The sequence below is a fragment of the Anomaloglossus baeobatrachus genome, chromosome 5 (assembly GCF_048569485.1).
Source record: "Anomaloglossus baeobatrachus isolate aAnoBae1 chromosome 5, aAnoBae1.hap1, whole genome shotgun sequence".
NCBI classification, from domain to species: domain Eukaryota; kingdom Metazoa; phylum Chordata; class Amphibia; order Anura; family Aromobatidae; genus Anomaloglossus; species Anomaloglossus baeobatrachus.
The window spans coordinates 286,339,161-286,355,885 of NC_134357.1; the positions used below are offsets into that span (position 1 = coordinate 286,339,161).

Sequence of the window (16,725 nt, forward strand, 5' to 3'; positions counted from 1 at the left end):
CACTAAAAGCTGGCAGCAGTGGGATTTGAACCCACGCCTCCAAAGAGACTGGAGCCTAAATCCAGCGCCTTAGACCGCTCGGCCACGCTACCTGGGTGAAAAGCGATAATATGTCCTTGGAGTAAGGGAAGTATAGCTGATTTTATTTTAAAGTAGTGTATGTGTGCTAACGGGCATATCTCTCTCCAACAGGACAAAGCAATAATTCTGAGAATTGTCTTTTCCTAAACATCAAAATGTACAAGTATCATATGAAAAGATTAAAGGATAAGCTCATTTAAAAGTAAGCAAATCATTAAGCTACATGAGATAAGAATTTGAAAACCTCAGAGGTAGTGGAGGTGGCAGCAGAGGGATTCAAGCCCACACACCCAAAGAGACTGCAGCCTTAATCCAGCACATCTAGACTCCACGACCATGACACTGCAAATGCTTGCTCCATTAAATAGCAAAACTGTTCAGGTATTTCTGAAAACTCACTGATTTACCTAATTTGATCATCATCACAAGATTGTTCTTTGCACAACACAATCTACTATTAAATTCGACTTTTCATGAACTTCCTGACTGCAAAAGCTGGCAGCAGTGGGATTTGAACCCACGCCTCCAAAGAGACTGGAGCCTTAATCCAGCGCCTTAGACCGCTCGGCCATGCTACCTGGATGACAGCCGTGTCAACTTCCTTGGAGTAAGGCAAGTATAGCTGATTTCATTTTAAAGTAGTGTATGTGTGGTAATGGGCATATCACTCTCCAAAAAGACAAAGCAATAATTCTGAGAATTGTCTTTTCCTAAACATCAAAATATACAAGTATCATATGAAAAGATTAAAGGATAAGCTCAGTAAAAAGTAAGCAAATCATTACGCTACATGAGATAAGAATTTGAAAACCTCCGAGGTAGTAAGAGTGGCACCAGCGGGATTCAAACCCACACACCCAAAGAGACTGCAACCTTAAACCAGCACATCTAGACCCCACGAACCATGTTGCTGCAAATGCTTCCTCGATTCCATAGTGACACAGTCAAGGTATTTCTGAAAACTCACTGATTTACCTAATTTGCTAATCGTCACAAGATTGTTCTTTGCCCAACACTAAAAGCTGGCAGCAGTGGGATTTGAACCCACGCCTCCAAAGAGACTGGAGCCTAAATCCAGCGCCTTAGACCGCTCGGCCATGCTACCTGGGTGAAAAGCGATAAAATGTCCTTGGAGTAAGGGAAGTATAGCTGATTTTATTTTAAAGTAGTGTATGTGTGCTAACGGGCATATCTCTCTCCAACAGGACAAAGCAATAATTCTGAGAATTGTCTTTTCCTAAACATCAAAATGTACAAGTATCATATGAAAAGATTAAAGGATAAGCTCATTTAAAAGTAAGCAAATCATTAAGCTACATGAGATAAGAATTTGAAAACCTCAGAGGTAGTGGAGGTGGCAGCAGAGGGATTCAAGCCCACACACCCAAAGAGACTGCAGCCTTAATCCAGCACATCTAGACTCCACGACCATGACACTGCAAATGCTTGCTCCATTAAATAGCAAAACTGTTCAGGTATTTCTGAAAACTCACTGATTTACCTAATTTGATCATCATCACAAGATTGTTCTTTGCACAACACAATCTACTATTAAATTCGACTTTTCATGAACTTCCTGACTGCAAAAGCTGGCAGCAGTGGGATTTGAACCCACGCCTCCAAAGAGACTGGAGCCTTAATCCAGTGCCTTAGACCGCTCGGCCATGCTACCTGGATGACAGCCGTGTCAACTTCCTTGGAGTAAGGCAAGTATAGCTGATTTCATTTTAAAGTAGTGTATGTGTGGTAACGGGCATATCACTCTCCAAAAAGACAAAGCAATAATTCTGAGAATTGTCTTTTCCTAAACATCAAAATATACAAGTATCATATGAAAAGATTAAAGGATAAGCTCAGTAAAAAGTAAGCAAATCATTACGCTACATGAGATAAGAATTTGAAAACCTCCGAGGTAGTAAGAGTGGCACCAGCGGGATTCAAACCCACACACCCAAAGAGACTGCAACCTTAAACCAGCACATCTAGACCCCACGAACCATGTTGCTGCAAATGCTTCCTCGATTCCATAGTGACACAGTCAAGGTATTTCTGAAAACTCACTGATTTACCTAATTTGCTAATCGTCACAAGATTGTTCTTTGCCCAACACTAAAAGCTGGCAGCAGTGGGATTTGAACCCACGCCTCCAAAGAGACTGGAGCCTAAATCCAGCGCCTTAGACCGCTCGGCCATGCTACCTGGGTGAAAAGCGATAAAATGTCCTTGGAGTAAGGGAAGTATAGCTGATTTTATTTTAAAGTAGTGTATGTGTGCTAACGGGCATATCTCTCTCCAACAGGACAAAGCAATAATTCTGAGAATTGTCTTTTCCTAAACATCAAAATGTACAAGTATCATATGAAAAGATTAAAGGATAAGCTCATTTAAAAGTAAGCAAATCATTAAGCTACATGAGATAAGAATTTGAAAACCTCAGAGGTAGTGGAGGTGGCAGCAGAGGGATTCAAGCCCACACACCCAAAGAGACTGCAGCCTTAATCCAGCACATCTAGACTCCACGACCATGACACTGCAAATGCTTGCTCCATTAAATAGCAAAACTGTTCAGGTATTTCTGAAAACTCACTGATTTACCTAATTTGATCATCATCACAAGATTGTTCTTTGCACAACACAATCTACTATTAAATTCGACTTTTCATGAACTTCCTGACTGCAAAAGCTGGCAGCAGTGGGATTTGAACCCACGCCTCCAAAGAGACTGGAGCCTTAATCCAGCGCCTTAGACCGCTCGGCCATGCTACCTGGATGACAGCCGTGTCAACTTCCTTGGAGTAAGGCAAGTATAGCTGATTTCATTTTAAAGTAGTGTATGTGTGGTAATGGGCATATCACTCTCCAAAAAGACAAAGCAATAATTCTGAGAATTGTCTTTTCCTAAACATCAAAATATACAAGTATCATATGAAAAGATTAAAGGATAAGCTCAGTAAAAAGTAAGCAAATCATTACGCTACATGAGATAAGAATTTGAAAACCTCCGAGGTAGTAAGAGTGGCACCAGCGGGATTCAAACCCACACACCCAAAGAGACTGCAACCTTAAACCAGCACATCTAGACCCCACGAACCATGTTGCTGCAAATGCTTCCTCGATTCCATAGTGACACAGTCAAGGTATTTCTGAAAACTCACTGATTTACCTAATTTGCTAATCGTCACAAGATTGTTCTTTGCCCAACACTAAAAGCTGGCAGCAGTGGGATTTGAACCCACGCCTCCAAAGAGACTGGAGCCTAAATCCAGCGCCTTAGACCGCTCGGCCATGCTACCTGGGTGAAAAGCGATAAAATGTCCTTGGAGTAAGGGAAGTATAGCTGATTTTATTTTAAAGTAGTGTATGTGTGCTAACGGGCATATCTCTCTCCAACAGGACAAAGCAATAATTCTGAGAATTGTCTTTTCCTAAACATCAAAATGTACAAGTATCATATGAAAAGATTAAAGGATAAGCTCATTTAAAAGTAAGCAAATCATTAAGCTACATGAGATAAGAATTTGAAAACCTCAGAGGTAGTGGAGGTGGCAGCAGAGGGATTCAAGCCCACACACCCAAAGAGACTGCAGCCTTAATCCAGCACATCTAGACTCCACGACCATGACACTGCAAATGCTTGCTCCATTAAATAGCAAAACTGTTCAGGTATTTCTGAAAACTCACTGATTTACCTAATTTGATCATCATCACAAGATTGTTCTTTGCACAACACAATCTACTATTAAATTCGACTTTTCATGAACTTCCTGACTGCAAAAGCTGGCAGCAGTGGGATTTGAACCCACGCCTCCAAAGAGACTGGAGCCTTAATCCAGCGCCTTAGACCGCTCGGCCATGCTACCTGGATGACAGCTGTGTCAACTTCCTTGGAGTAAGGCAAGTATAGCTGATTTCATTTTAAAGTAGTGTATGTGTGGTAACGGGCATATCACTCTCCAAAAAGACAAAGCAATAATTCTGAGAATTGTCTTTTCCTAAACATCAAAATATACAAGTATCATATGAAAAGATTAAAGGATAAGCTCAGTAAAAAGTAAGCAAATCATTACGCTACATGAGATAAGAATTTGAAAACCTCCGAGGTAGTAAGAGTGGCACCAGCGGGATTCAAACCCACACACCCAAAGAGACTGCAACCTTAAACCAGCACATCTAGACCCCACGAACCATGTTGCTGCAAATGCTTCCTCGATTCCATAGTGACACAGTCAAGGTATTTCTGAAAACTCACTGATTTACCTAATTTGCTAATCGTCACAAGATTGTTCTTTGCCCAACACTAAAAGCTGGCAGCAGTGGGATTTGAACCCACGCCTCCAAAGAGACTGGAGCCTAAATCCAGCGCCTTAGACCGCTCGGCCATGCTACCTGGGTGAAAAGCGATAAAATGTCCTTGGAGTAAGGGAAGTATAGCTGATTTTATTTTAAAGTAGTGTATGTGTGCTAACGGGCATATCTCTCTCCAACAGGACAAAGCAATAATTCTGAGAATTGTCTTTTCCTAAACATCAAAATGTACAAGTATCATATGAAAAGATTAAAGGATAAGCTCATTTAAAAGTAAGCAAATCATTAAGCTACATGAGATAAGAATTTGAAAACCTCAGAGGTAGTGGAGGTGGCAGCAGAGGGATTCAAGCCCACACACCCAAAGAGACTTCAGCCTTAATCCAGCACATCTAGACTCCACGACCATGACACTGCAAATGCTTGCTCCATTAAATAGCAAAACTGTTCAGGTATTTCTGAAAACTCACTGATTTACCTAATTTGATCATCATCACAAGATTGTTCTTTTCACAACACAATCTACTATTAAATTCGACTTTTCATGAACTTCCTGACTGCAAAAGCTGGCAGCAGTGGGATTTGAACCCACGCCTCCAAAGAGACTGGAGCCTTAATCCAGCGCCTTAGACCGCTCGGCCATGCTACCTGGATGACAGCCGTGTCAACTTCCTTGGAGTAAGGCAAGTATAGCTGATTTCATTTTAAAGTAGTGTATGTGTGGTAATGGGCATATCACTCTCCAAAAAGACAAAGCAATAATTCTGAGAATTGTCTTTTCCTAAACATCAAAATATACAAGTATCATATGAAAAGATTAAAGGATAAGCTCAGTAAAAAGTAAGCAAATCATTACGCTACATGAGATAAGAATTTGAAAACCTCCGAGGTAGTAAGAGTGGCACCAGCGGGATTCAAACCCACACACCCAAAGAGACTGCAACCTTAAACCAGCACATCTAGACCCCACGAACCATGTTGCTGCAAATGCTTCCTCGATTCCATAGTGACACAGTCAAGGTATTTCTGAAAACTCACTGATTTACCTAATTTGCTAATCGTCACAAGATTGTTCTTTGCCCAACACTAAAAGCTGGCAGCAGTGGGATTTGAACCCACGCCTCCAAAGAGACTGGAGCCTAAATCCAGCGCCTTAGACCGCTCGGCCATGCTACCTGGGTGAAAAGCGATAAAATGTCCTTGGAGTAAGGGAAGTATAGCTGATTTTATTTTAAAGTAGTGTATGTGTGCTAACGGGCATATCTCTCTCCAACAGGACAAAGCAATAATTCTGAGAATTGTCTTTTCCTAAACATCAAAATGTACAAGTATCATATGAAAAGATTAAAGGATAAGCTCATTTAAAAGTAAGCAAATCATTAAGCTACATGAGATAAGAATTTGAAAACCTCAGAGGTAGTGGAGGTGGCAGCAGAGGGATTCAAGCCCACACACCCAAAGAGACTGCAGCCTTAATCCAGCACATCTAGACTCCACGACCATGACACTGCAAATGCTTGCTCCATTAAATAGCAAAACTGTTCAGGTATTTCTGAAAACTCACTGATTTACCTAATTTGATCATCATCACAAGATTGTTCTTTGCACAACACAATCTACTATTAAATTCGACTTTTCATGAACTTCCTGACTGCAAAAGCTGGCAGCAGTGGGATTTGAACCCACGCCTCCAAAGAGACTGGAGCCTTAATCCAGCGCCTTAGACCGCTCGGCCATGCTACCTGGATGACAGCCGTGTCAACTTCCTTGGAGTAAGGCAAGTATAGCTGATTTCATTTTAAAGTAGTGTATGTGTGGTAACGGGCATATCACTCTCCAAAAAGACAAAGCAATAATTCTGAGAATTGTCTTTTCCTAAACATCAAAATATACAAGTATCATATGAAAAGATTAAAGGATAAGCTCAGTAAAAAGTAAGCAAATCATTACGCTACATGAGATAAGAATTTGAAAACCTCCGAGGTAGTAAGAGTGGCACCAGCGGGATTCAAACCCACACACCCAAAGAGACTGCAACCTTAAACCAGCACATCTAGACCCCATGAACCATGTTGCTGCAAATGCTTCCTCGATTCCATAGTGACACAGTCAAGGTATTTCTGAAAACTCACTGATTTACCTAATTTGCTAATCGTCACAAGATTGTTCTTTGCCCAACACTAAAAGCTGGCAGCAGTGGGATTTGAACCCACGCCTCCAAAGAGACTGGAGCCTAAATCCAGCGCCTTAGACCGCTCGGCCACGCTACCTGGGTGAAAAGCGATAATATGTCCTTGGAGTAAGGGAAGTATAGCTGATTTTATTTTAAAGTAGTGTATGTGTGCTAACGGGCATATCTCTCTCCAACAGGACAAAGCAATAATTCTGAGAATTGTCTTTTCCTAAACATCAAAATGTACAAGTATCATATGAAAAGATTAAAGGATAAGCTCATTTAAAAGTAAGCAAATCATTAAGCTACATGAGATAAGAATTTGAAAACCTCAGAGGTAGTGGAGGTGGCAGCAGAGGGATTCAAGCCCACACACCCAAAGAGACTGCAGCCTTAATCCAGCACATCTAGACTCCACGACCATGACACTGCAAATGCTTGCTCCATTAAATAGCAAAACTGTTCAGGTATTTCTGAAAACTCACTGATTTACCTAATTTGATCATCATCACAAGATTGTTCTTTGCACAACACAATCTACTATTAAATTCGACTTTTCATGAACTTCCTGACTGCAAAAGCTGGCAGCAGTGGGATTTGAACCCACGCCTCCAAAGAGACTGGAGCCTTAATCCAGCGCCTTAGACCGCTCGGCCATGCTACCTGGATGACAGCCGTGTCAACTTCCTTGGAGTAAGGCAAGTATAGCTGATTTCATTTTAAAGTAGTGTATGTGTGGTAATGGGCATATCACTCTCCAAAAAGACAAAGCAATAATTCTGAGAATTGTCTTTTCCTAAACATCAAAATATACAAGTATCATATGAAAAGATTAAAGGATAAGCTCAGTAAAAAGTAAGCAAATCATTACGCTACATGAGATAAGAATTTGAAAACCTCCGAGGTAGTAAGAGTGGCACCAGCGGGATTCAAACCCACACACCCAAAGAGACTGCAACCTTAAACCAGCACATCTAGACCCCACGAACCATGTTGCTGCAAATGCTTCCTCGATTCCATAGTGACACAGTCAAGGTATTTCTGAAAACTCACTGATTTACCTAATTTGCTAATCGTCACAAGATTGTTCTTTGCCCAACACTAAAAGCTGGCAGCAGTGGGATTTGAACCCACGCCTCCAAAGAGACTGGAGCCTAAATCCAGCGCCTTAGACCGCTCGGCCATGCTACCTGGGTGAAAAGCGATAAAATGTCCTTGGAGTAAGGGAAGTATAGCTGATTTTATTTTAAAGTAGTGTATGTGTGCTAACGGGCATATCTCTCTCCAACAGGACAAAGCAATAATTCTGAGAATTGTCTTTTCCTAAACATCAAAATGTACAAGTATCATATGAAAAGATTAAAGGATAAGCTCATTTAAAAGTAAGCAAATCATTAAGCTACATGAGATAAGAATTTGAAAACCTCAGAGGTAGTGGAGGTGGCAGCAGAGGGATTCAAGCCCACACACCCAAAGAGACTGCAGCCTTAATCCAGCACATCTAGACTCCACGACCATGACACTGCAAATGCTTGCTCCATTAAATAGCAAAACTGTTCAGGTATTTCTGAAAACTCACTGATTTACCTAATTTGATCATCATCACAAGATTGTTCTTTGCACAACACAATCTACTATTAAATTCGACTTTTCATGAACTTCCTGACTGCAAAAGCTGGCAGCAGTGGGATTTGAACCCACGCCTCCAAAGAGACTGGAGCCTTAATCCAGCGCCTTAGACCGCTCGGCCATGCTACCTGGATGACAGCCGTGTCAACTTCCTTGGAGTAAGGCAAGTATAGCTGATTTCATTTTAAAGTAGTGTATGTGTGGTAATGGGCATATCACTCTCCAAAAAGACAAAGCAATAATTCTGAGAATTGTCTTTTCCTAAACATCAAAATATACAAGTATCATATGAAAAGATTAAAGGATAAGCTCAGTAAAAAGTAAGCAAATCATTACGCTACATGAGATAAGAATTTGAAAACCTCCGAGGTAGTAAGAGTGGCACCAGCGGGATTCAAACCCACACACCCAAAGAGACTGCAACCTTAAACCAGCACATCTAGACCGCACGAACCATGTTGCTGCAAATGCTTCCTCGATTCCATAGTGACACAGTCAAGGTATTTCTGAAAACTCACTGATTTACCTAATTTGCTAATCGTCACAAGATTGTTCTTTGCCCAACACTAAAAGCTGGCAGCAGTGGGATTTGAACCCACGCCTCCAAAGAGACTGGAGCCTAAATCCCGCGCCTTAGACCGCTCGGCCATGCTACCTGGGTGAAAAGCGATAAAATGTCCTTGGAGTAAGGGAAGTATAGCTGATTTTACTTTAAAGTAGTGTATGTGTGCTAACGGGCATATCTCTCTCCAACAGGACAAAGCAATAATTCTGAGAATTGTCTTTTCCTAAACATCAAAATGTACAAGTATCATATGAAAAGATTAAAGGATAAGCTCATTTAAAAGTAAGCAAATCATTAAGCTACATGAGATAAGAATTTGAAAACCTCAGAGGTAGTGGAGGTGGCAGCAGAGGGATTCAAGCCCACACACCCAAAGAGACTGCAGCCTTAACCCAGCACATCTAGACTCCACGACCATGACACTGCAAATGCTTGCTCCATTAAATAGCAAAACTGTTCAGGTATTTCTGAAAACTCACTGATTTACCTAATTTGATCATCATCACAAGATTGTTCTTTGCACAACACAATCTACTATTAAATTCGACTTTTCATGAACTTCCTGACTGCAAAAGCTGGCAGCAGTGGGATTTGAACCCACGCCTCCAAAGAGACTGGAGCCTTAATCCAGCGCCTTAGACCGCTCGGCCATGCTACCTGGATGACAGCCGTGTCAACTTCCTTGGAGTAAGGCAAGTATAGCTGATTTCATTTGTAAAATAGTGTATGTGTGGTAATGGGCATATCACTCTCCAAAAAGACAAAGCAATAATTCTGAGAATTGTCTTTTCCTAAACATCAAAATATACAAGTATCATATGAAAAGATTAAAGGATAAGCTCAGTAAAAAGTAAGCAAATCATTACGCTACATGAGATAAGAATTTGAAAACCTCCGAGGTAGTAAGAGTGGCACCAGCGGGATTCAAACCCACACACCCAAAGAGACTGCAACCTTAAACCAGCACATCTAGACCCCACAAACCATGTTGCTGCAAATGCTTCCTCGATTCCATAGTGACACAGTCAAGGTATTTCTGAAAACTCACTGATTTACCTAATTTGCTAATCGTCACAAGATTGTTCTTTGCCCAACACTAAAAGCTGGCAGCAGTGGGATTTGAACCCACGCCTCCAAAGAGACTGGAGCCTAAATCCAGCGCCTTAGACCGCTCGGCCATGCTACCTGGGTGAAAAGCGATAAAATGTCCTTGGAGTAAGGGAAGTATAGCTGATTTTATTTTAAAGTAGTGTATGTGTGCTAACGGGCATATCTCTCTCCAACAGGACAAAGCAATAATTCTGAGAATTGTCTTTTCCTAAACATCAAAATGTACAAGTATCATATGAAAAGATTAAAGGATAAGCTCATTTAAAAGTAAGCAAATCATTAAGCTACATGAGATAAGAATTTGAAAACCTCAGAGGTAGTGGAGGTGGCAGCAGAGGGATTCAAGCCCACACACCCAAAGAGACTGCAGCCTTAATCCAGCACATCTAGACTCCACGACCATGACACTGCAAATGCTTGCTCCATTAAATAGCAAAACTGTTCAGGTATTTCTGAAAACTCACTGATTTACCTAATTTGATCATCATCACAAGATTGTTCTTTGCACAACACAATCTACTATTAAATTCGACTTTTCATGAACTTCCTCACTGCAAAAGCTGGCAGCAGTGGGATTTGAACCCACGCCTCCAAAGAGACTGGAGCCTTAATCCAGCGCCTTAGACCGCTCGGCCATGCTACCTGGAAGTATAGCTGATTTTATTTTAAAGTAGTGTATGTGTGCTAACGGGCATATCTCTCTCCAACAGGACAAAGCAATAATTCTGAGAATTGTCTTTTCCTAAACATCAAAATGTACAAGTATCATATGAAAAGATTAAAGGATAAGCTCATTTAAAAGTAAGCAAATCATTAAGCTACATGAGATAAGAATTTGTAAACCTCAGAGGTAGTGGAGGTGGCAGCAGAGGGATTCAAGCCCACACACCCAAAGAGACTGCAGCCTTAATCCAGCACATCTAGACTCCACGACCATGACACTGCAAATGCTTGCTCCATTAAATAGCAAAACTGTTCAGGTATTTCTGAAAACTCACTGATTTACCTAATTTGATCATCATCACAAGATTGTTCTTTGCACAACCCAATCTACTATTAAATTCGACTTTTCATGAACTTCCTGACTGCAAAAGCTGGCAGCAGTGGGATTTGAACCCACGCCTCCAAAGAGACTGGAGCCTTAATCCAGCGCCTTAGACCGCTCGGCCATGCTACCTGGATGACAGCCGTGTCAACTTCCTTGGAGTAAGGCAAGTATAGCTGATTTCATTTTAAAGTAGTGTATGTGTGGTAATGGGCATATCACTCTCCAAAAAGACAAAGCAATAATTCTGAGAATTGTCTTTTCCTAAACATCAAAATATACAAGTATCATATGAAAAGATTAAAGGATAAGCTCAGTAAAAAGTAAGCAAATCATTACGCTACATGAGATAAGAATTTGAAAACCTCCGAGGTAGTAAGAGTGGCACCAGCGGGATTCAAACCCACACACCCAAAGAGACTGCAACCTTAAACCAGCACATCTAGACCCCACGAACCATGTTGCTGCAAATGCTTCCTCGATTCCATAGTGACACAGTCAAGGTATTTCTGAAAACTCACTGATTTACCTAATTTGCTAATCGTCACAAGATTGTTCTTTGCCCAACACTAAAAGCTGGCAGCAGTGGGATTTGAACCCACGCCTCCAAAGAGACTGGAGCCTAAATCCAGCGCCTTAGACCGATCGGCCATGCTACCTGGGTGAAAAGCAATAAAATGTCCTTGGAGTAAGGGAAGTATAGCTGATTTTATTTTAAAGTAGTGTATGTGTGCTAACGGGCATATCTCTCTCCAACAGGACAAAGCAATAATTCTGAGAATTGTCTTTTCCTAAACATCAAAATGTACAAGTATCATATGAAAAGATTAAAGGATAAGCTCATTTAAAAGTAAGCAAATCATTAAGCTACATGAGATAAGAATTTGAAAACCTCAGAGGTAGTGGAGGTGGCAGCAGAGGGATTCAAGCCCACACACCCAAAGAGACTGCAGCCTTAATCCAGCACATCTAGACTCCACGACCATGACACTGCAAATGCTTGCTCCATTAAATAGCAAAACTGTTCAGGTATTTCTGAAAACTCACTGATTTACCTAATTTGATCATCATCACAAGATTGTTCTTTGCACAACACAATCTACTATTAAATTCGACTTTTCATGAACTTCCTGACTGCAAAAGCTGGCAGCAGTAGGATTTGAACCCACGCCTCCAAAGAGACTGGAGCCTTAATCCAGCGCCTTAGACCGCTCGGCCATGCTACCTGGATGACAGCCGTGTCAACTTCCTTGGAGTAAGGCAAGTATAGCTGATTTCATTTTAAAGTAGTGTATGTGTGGTAATGGGCATATCACTCTCCAAAAAGACAAAGCAATAATTCTGAGAATTGTCTTTTCCTAAACATCAAAATATACAAGTATCATATGAAAAGATTAAAGGATAAGCTCAGTAAAAAGTAAGCAAATCATTACGCTACATGAGATAAGAATTTGAAAACCTCCGAGGTAGTAAGAGTGGCACCAGCGGGATTCAAACCCACACACCCAAAGAGACTGCAACCTTAAACCAGCACATCTAGACCCCACGAACCATGTTGCTGCAAATGCTTCCTCGATTCCATAGTGACACAGTCAAGGTATTTCTGAAAACTCACTGATTTACCTAATTTGCTAATCGTCACAAGATTGTTCTTTGCCCAACACTAAAAGCTGGCAGCAGTGGGATTTGAACCCACGCCTCCAAAGAGACTGGAGCCTAAATCCAGCGCCTTAGACCGCTCGGCCATGCTACCTGGGTGAAAAGCGATAAAATGTCCTTGGAGTAAGGAAAGTATGGCTGATTTTATTTTAAAGTAGTGTATGTGTGCTAACGGGCATATCTCTCTCCAACAGGACAAAGCAATAATTCTGAGAATTGTCTTTTCCTAAACATCAAAATGTACAAGTATCATATGAAAAGATTAAAGGATAAGCTCATTTAAAAGTAAGCAAATCATTAAGCTACATGAGATAAGAATTTGAAAACCTCAGAGGTAGTGGAGGTGGCAGCAGAGGGATTCAAGCCCACACACCCAAAGAGACTGCAGCCTTAATCCAGCACATCTAGACTCCACGACCATGACACTGCAAATGCTTGCTCCATTAAATAGCAAAACTGTTCAGGTATTTCTGAAAACTCACTGATTTATCTAATTTGATCATCATCACAAGATTGTTCTTTGCACAACCCAATCTACTATTAAATTCGACTTTTCATGAACTTCCTGACTGCAAAAGCTGGCAGCAGTGGGATTTGAACCCACGCCTCCAAAGAGACTGGAGCCTTAATCCAGCGCCTTAGACCGCTCGGCCATGCTACCTGGATGACAGCCGTGTCAACTTCCTTGGAGTAAGGCAAGTATAGCTGATTTCATTTTAAAGTAGTGTATGTGTGGTAATGGGCATATCACTCTCCAAAAAGACAAAGCAATAATTCTGAGAATTGTCTTTTCCTAAACATCAAAATATACAAGTATCATATGAAAAGATTAAAGGATAAGCTCAGTAAAAAGTAAGCAAATCATTACGCTACATGAGATAAGAATTTGAAAACCTCCGAGGTAGTAAGAGTGGCACCAGCGGGATTCAAACCCACACACCCAAAGAGACTGCAACCTTAAACCAGCACATCTAGACCCCACGAACCATGTTGCTGCAAATGCTTCCTCGATTCCATACTGACACAGTCAAGGTATTTCTGAAAACTCACTGATTTACCCAATTTGCTAATCGTCACAAGATTGTTCTTTGCCCAACACTAAAAGCTGGCAGCAGTGGGATTTGAACCCACGCCTCCAAAGAGACTGGAGCCTAAATCCAGCACCTTAGACCGCTCGGCCATGCTACCTGGGTGAAAAGCGATAAAATGTCCTTGGAGTAAGGGAAGTATAGCTGATTTTATTTTAAAGTAGTGTATGTGTGCTAACGGGCATATCTCTCTCCAACAGGACAAAGCAATAATTCTGAGAATTGTCTTTTCCTAAACATCAAAATGTACAAGTATCATATGAAAAGATTAAAGGATAAGCTCATTTAAAAGTAAGCAAATCATTAAGCTACATGAGATAAGAATTTGAAAACCTCAGAGGTAGTGGAGGTGGCAGCAGAGGGATTCAAGCCCACACACCCAAAGAGACTGCAGCCTTAATCCAGCACATCTAGACTCCACGACCATGACACTGCAAATGCTTGCTCCATTAAATAGCAAAACTGTTCAGGTATTTCTGAAAACTCACTGATTTACCTAATTTGATCATCATCACAAGATTGTTCTTTGCACAACCCAATCTACTATTAAATTCGACTTTTCATGAACTTCCTGACTGCAAAAGCTGGCAGCAGTGGGATTTGAACCCACGCCTCCAAAGAGACTGGAGCCTTAATCCAGCGCCTTAGACCGCTCGGCCATGCTACCTGGATGACAGCCGTGTCAACTTCCTTGGAGTAAGGCAAGTATAGCTGATTTCATTTTAAAGTAGTGTATGTGTGGTAATGGGAATATCACTCTCCAAAAAGACAAAGCAATAATTCTGAGAATTGTCTTTTCCTAAACATCAAAATATACAAGTATCATATGAAAAGATTAAAGGATAAGCTCAGTAAAAAGTAAGCAAATCATTACGCTACATGAGATAAGAATTTGAAAACCTCCGAGGTAGTAAGAGTGGCACCAGCGGGATTCAAACCCACACACCCAAAGAGACTGCAACCTTAAACCAGCACATCTAGACCCCACGAACCATGTTGCTGCAAATGCTTCCTCGATTCCATAGTGACACAGTCAAGGTATTTCTGAAAACTCACTGATTTACCTAATTTGCTAATCGTCACAAGATTGTTCTTTGCCCAACACTAAAAGCTGGCAGCAGTGGGATTTGAACCCACGCCTCCAAAGAGACTGGAGCCTAAATCCAGCGCCTTAGACCGCTCGGCCATGCTACCTGGGTGAAAAGCGATAAAATGTCCTTGGAGTAAGGGAAGTATAGCTGATTTTATTTTAAAGTAGTGTATGTGTGCTAACGGGCATATCTCTCTCCAACAGGACAAAGCAATAATTCTGAGAATTGTCTTTTCCTAAACATCAAAATGTACAAGTATCATATGAAAAGATTAAAGGATAAGCTCATTTAAAAGTAAGCAAATCATTAAGCTACATGAGATAAGAATTTGAAAACCTCAGAGGTAGTGGAGGTGGCAGCAGAGGGATTCAAGCCCACACACCCAAAGAGACTGCAGCCTTAATCCAGCACATCTAGACTCCACGACCATGACACTGCAAATGATTGCTCCATTAAATAGCAAAACTGTTCAGGTATTTCTGAAAACTTACTGATTTACCTAATTTGATCATCATCACAAGATTGTTCTTTGCACAACCCAATCTACTATTAAATTCGACTTTTCATGAACTTCATGACTGCAAAAGCTGGCAGCAGTGGGATTTGAACCCACGCCTCCAAAGAGACTGGAGCCTTAATCCAGCGCCTTAGACCGCTCGGCCATGCTACCTGGATGACAGCCGTGTCAACTTCCTTGGAGTAAGGCAAGTATAGCTGATTTCATTTTAAAGTAGTGTATGTGTGGTAATGGGCATATCACTCTCCAAAAAGACAAAGCAATAATTCTGAGAATTGTCTTTTCCTAAACATCAAAATATACAAGTATCATATGAAAAGATTAAAGGATAAGCTCAGTAAAAAGTAAGCAAATCATTACGCTACATGAGATAAGCATTTGAAAACCTCCGAGGTAGTAAGAGTGGCACCAGCGGGATTCAAACCCACACACCCAAAGAGACTGCAACCTTAAACCAGCACATCTAGACCCCACGAACCATGTTGCTGCAAATGCTTCCTCGATTCCATAGTGACACAGTCAAGGTATTTCTGAAAACTCACTGATTTACCTAATTTGCTAATCGTCACAAGATTGTTCTTTGCCCAACACTAAAAGCTGGCAGCAGTGGGATTTGAACCCACGCCTCCAAAGAGACTGGAGCCTAAATCCAGCGCCTTAGACCGCTCGGCCATGCTACCTGGGTGAAAAGCGATAAAATGTCCTTGGAGTAAGGGAAGTATAGCTGATTTTATTTTAAAGTAGTGTATGTGTGCTAACGGGCATATCTCTCTCCAACAGGACAAAGCAATAATTCTGAGAATTGTCTTTTCCTAAACATCAAAATGTACAAGTATCATATGAAAAGATTAAAGGATAAGCTCATTTAAAAGTAAGCAAATCATTAAGCTACATGAGATAAGAATTTGAAAACCTCAGAGGTAGTGGAGGTGGCAGCAGAGGGATTCAAGCCCACACACCCAAAGAGACTGCAGCCTTAATCCAGCACATCTAGACTCCACGACCATGACACTGCAAATGCTTGCTCCATTAAATAGCAAAACTGTTCAGGTATTTCTGAAAACTCACTGATTTACCTAATTTGATCATCATCACAAGATTGTTCTTTGCACAACACAATCTACTATTAAATTCGACTTTTCATGAACTTCCTGACTGCAAAAGCTGGCAGCAGTGGGATTTGAACCCACGCCTCCAAAGAGACTGGAGCCTTAATCCAGCGCCTTAGACCGCTCGGCCATGCTACCTGGATGACAGCCGTGTCAACTTCCTTGGAGTAAGGCAAGTATAGCTGATTTCATTTTAAAGTAGTGTATGTGTGGTAATTGGCATATCACTCTCCAAAAAGACAAAGCAATAATTCTGAGAATTGTCTTTTCCTAAACATCAAAATATACAAGTATCATATGAAAAGATTAAAGGATAAGCTCAGTAAAAAGTAAGCAAATCATTACGCTACATG

General features: G+C 41.1%; 24 non-coding genes across 24 annotated transcripts; all 24 read right to left on the reverse strand.

The window, feature by feature from the left end:
* Positions 1-577: 577 nt before the first annotated feature.
* Positions 578-659, reverse strand: TRNAL-AAG (transfer RNA leucine (anticodon AAG)). The gene has a single exon. It is a non-coding gene; the product is annotated as a tRNA-Leu (tRNA).
* A 445-nt stretch (positions 660-1,104) lies between these two features.
* On the reverse strand, positions 1,105-1,186 carry TRNAL-UAG (transfer RNA leucine (anticodon UAG)). The gene has a single exon. It is a non-coding gene; the product is annotated as a tRNA-Leu (tRNA).
* Positions 1,187-2,198: 1,012 nt separating this feature from the next.
* On the reverse strand, positions 2,199-2,280 carry TRNAL-UAG (transfer RNA leucine (anticodon UAG)). Its single transcript has one exon. It is a non-coding gene; the product is annotated as a tRNA-Leu (tRNA).
* A 485-nt stretch (positions 2,281-2,765) lies between these two features.
* On the reverse strand, positions 2,766-2,847 carry TRNAL-AAG (transfer RNA leucine (anticodon AAG)). The gene has a single exon. It is a non-coding gene; the product is annotated as a tRNA-Leu (tRNA).
* A 445-nt stretch (positions 2,848-3,292) lies between these two features.
* Positions 3,293-3,374, reverse strand: TRNAL-UAG (transfer RNA leucine (anticodon UAG)). Its single transcript has one exon. It is a non-coding gene; the product is annotated as a tRNA-Leu (tRNA).
* A 485-nt stretch (positions 3,375-3,859) lies between these two features.
* TRNAL-AAG (transfer RNA leucine (anticodon AAG)) lies at positions 3,860-3,941 on the reverse strand. The gene has a single exon. It is a non-coding gene; the product is annotated as a tRNA-Leu (tRNA).
* A 445-nt stretch (positions 3,942-4,386) lies between these two features.
* On the reverse strand, positions 4,387-4,468 carry TRNAL-UAG (transfer RNA leucine (anticodon UAG)). Its single transcript has one exon. It is a non-coding gene; the product is annotated as a tRNA-Leu (tRNA).
* A 485-nt stretch (positions 4,469-4,953) lies between these two features.
* On the reverse strand, positions 4,954-5,035 carry TRNAL-AAG (transfer RNA leucine (anticodon AAG)). Its single transcript has one exon. It is a non-coding gene; the product is annotated as a tRNA-Leu (tRNA).
* A 445-nt stretch (positions 5,036-5,480) lies between these two features.
* Positions 5,481-5,562, reverse strand: TRNAL-UAG (transfer RNA leucine (anticodon UAG)). Its single transcript has one exon. It is a non-coding gene; the product is annotated as a tRNA-Leu (tRNA).
* A 485-nt stretch (positions 5,563-6,047) lies between these two features.
* On the reverse strand, positions 6,048-6,129 carry TRNAL-AAG (transfer RNA leucine (anticodon AAG)). Its single transcript has one exon. It is a non-coding gene; the product is annotated as a tRNA-Leu (tRNA).
* A 1,012-nt stretch (positions 6,130-7,141) lies between these two features.
* TRNAL-AAG (transfer RNA leucine (anticodon AAG)) lies at positions 7,142-7,223 on the reverse strand. Its single transcript has one exon. It is a non-coding gene; the product is annotated as a tRNA-Leu (tRNA).
* A 445-nt stretch (positions 7,224-7,668) lies between these two features.
* On the reverse strand, positions 7,669-7,750 carry TRNAL-UAG (transfer RNA leucine (anticodon UAG)). The gene has a single exon. It is a non-coding gene; the product is annotated as a tRNA-Leu (tRNA).
* Positions 7,751-8,235: 485 nt separating this feature from the next.
* TRNAL-AAG (transfer RNA leucine (anticodon AAG)) lies at positions 8,236-8,317 on the reverse strand. Its single transcript has one exon. It is a non-coding gene; the product is annotated as a tRNA-Leu (tRNA).
* A 1,012-nt stretch (positions 8,318-9,329) lies between these two features.
* On the reverse strand, positions 9,330-9,411 carry TRNAL-AAG (transfer RNA leucine (anticodon AAG)). Its single transcript has one exon. It is a non-coding gene; the product is annotated as a tRNA-Leu (tRNA).
* Positions 9,412-9,857: 446 nt separating this feature from the next.
* Positions 9,858-9,939, reverse strand: TRNAL-UAG (transfer RNA leucine (anticodon UAG)). Its single transcript has one exon. It is a non-coding gene; the product is annotated as a tRNA-Leu (tRNA).
* Positions 9,940-10,424: 485 nt separating this feature from the next.
* TRNAL-AAG (transfer RNA leucine (anticodon AAG)) lies at positions 10,425-10,506 on the reverse strand. The gene has a single exon. It is a non-coding gene; the product is annotated as a tRNA-Leu (tRNA).
* Positions 10,507-10,958: 452 nt separating this feature from the next.
* On the reverse strand, positions 10,959-11,040 carry TRNAL-AAG (transfer RNA leucine (anticodon AAG)). Its single transcript has one exon. It is a non-coding gene; the product is annotated as a tRNA-Leu (tRNA).
* Positions 11,041-12,579: 1,539 nt separating this feature from the next.
* Positions 12,580-12,661, reverse strand: TRNAL-UAG (transfer RNA leucine (anticodon UAG)). Its single transcript has one exon. It is a non-coding gene; the product is annotated as a tRNA-Leu (tRNA).
* Positions 12,662-13,146: 485 nt separating this feature from the next.
* On the reverse strand, positions 13,147-13,228 carry TRNAL-AAG (transfer RNA leucine (anticodon AAG)). The gene has a single exon. It is a non-coding gene; the product is annotated as a tRNA-Leu (tRNA).
* Positions 13,229-14,240: 1,012 nt separating this feature from the next.
* TRNAL-AAG (transfer RNA leucine (anticodon AAG)) lies at positions 14,241-14,322 on the reverse strand. The gene has a single exon. It is a non-coding gene; the product is annotated as a tRNA-Leu (tRNA).
* Positions 14,323-14,767: 445 nt separating this feature from the next.
* TRNAL-UAG (transfer RNA leucine (anticodon UAG)) lies at positions 14,768-14,849 on the reverse strand. The gene has a single exon. It is a non-coding gene; the product is annotated as a tRNA-Leu (tRNA).
* Positions 14,850-15,334: 485 nt separating this feature from the next.
* On the reverse strand, positions 15,335-15,416 carry TRNAL-AAG (transfer RNA leucine (anticodon AAG)). Its single transcript has one exon. It is a non-coding gene; the product is annotated as a tRNA-Leu (tRNA).
* Positions 15,417-15,861: 445 nt separating this feature from the next.
* Positions 15,862-15,943, reverse strand: TRNAL-UAG (transfer RNA leucine (anticodon UAG)). Its single transcript has one exon. It is a non-coding gene; the product is annotated as a tRNA-Leu (tRNA).
* Positions 15,944-16,428: 485 nt separating this feature from the next.
* On the reverse strand, positions 16,429-16,510 carry TRNAL-AAG (transfer RNA leucine (anticodon AAG)). Its single transcript has one exon. It is a non-coding gene; the product is annotated as a tRNA-Leu (tRNA).
* Between the last annotated feature and the right edge of the window lie 215 nt (positions 16,511-16,725).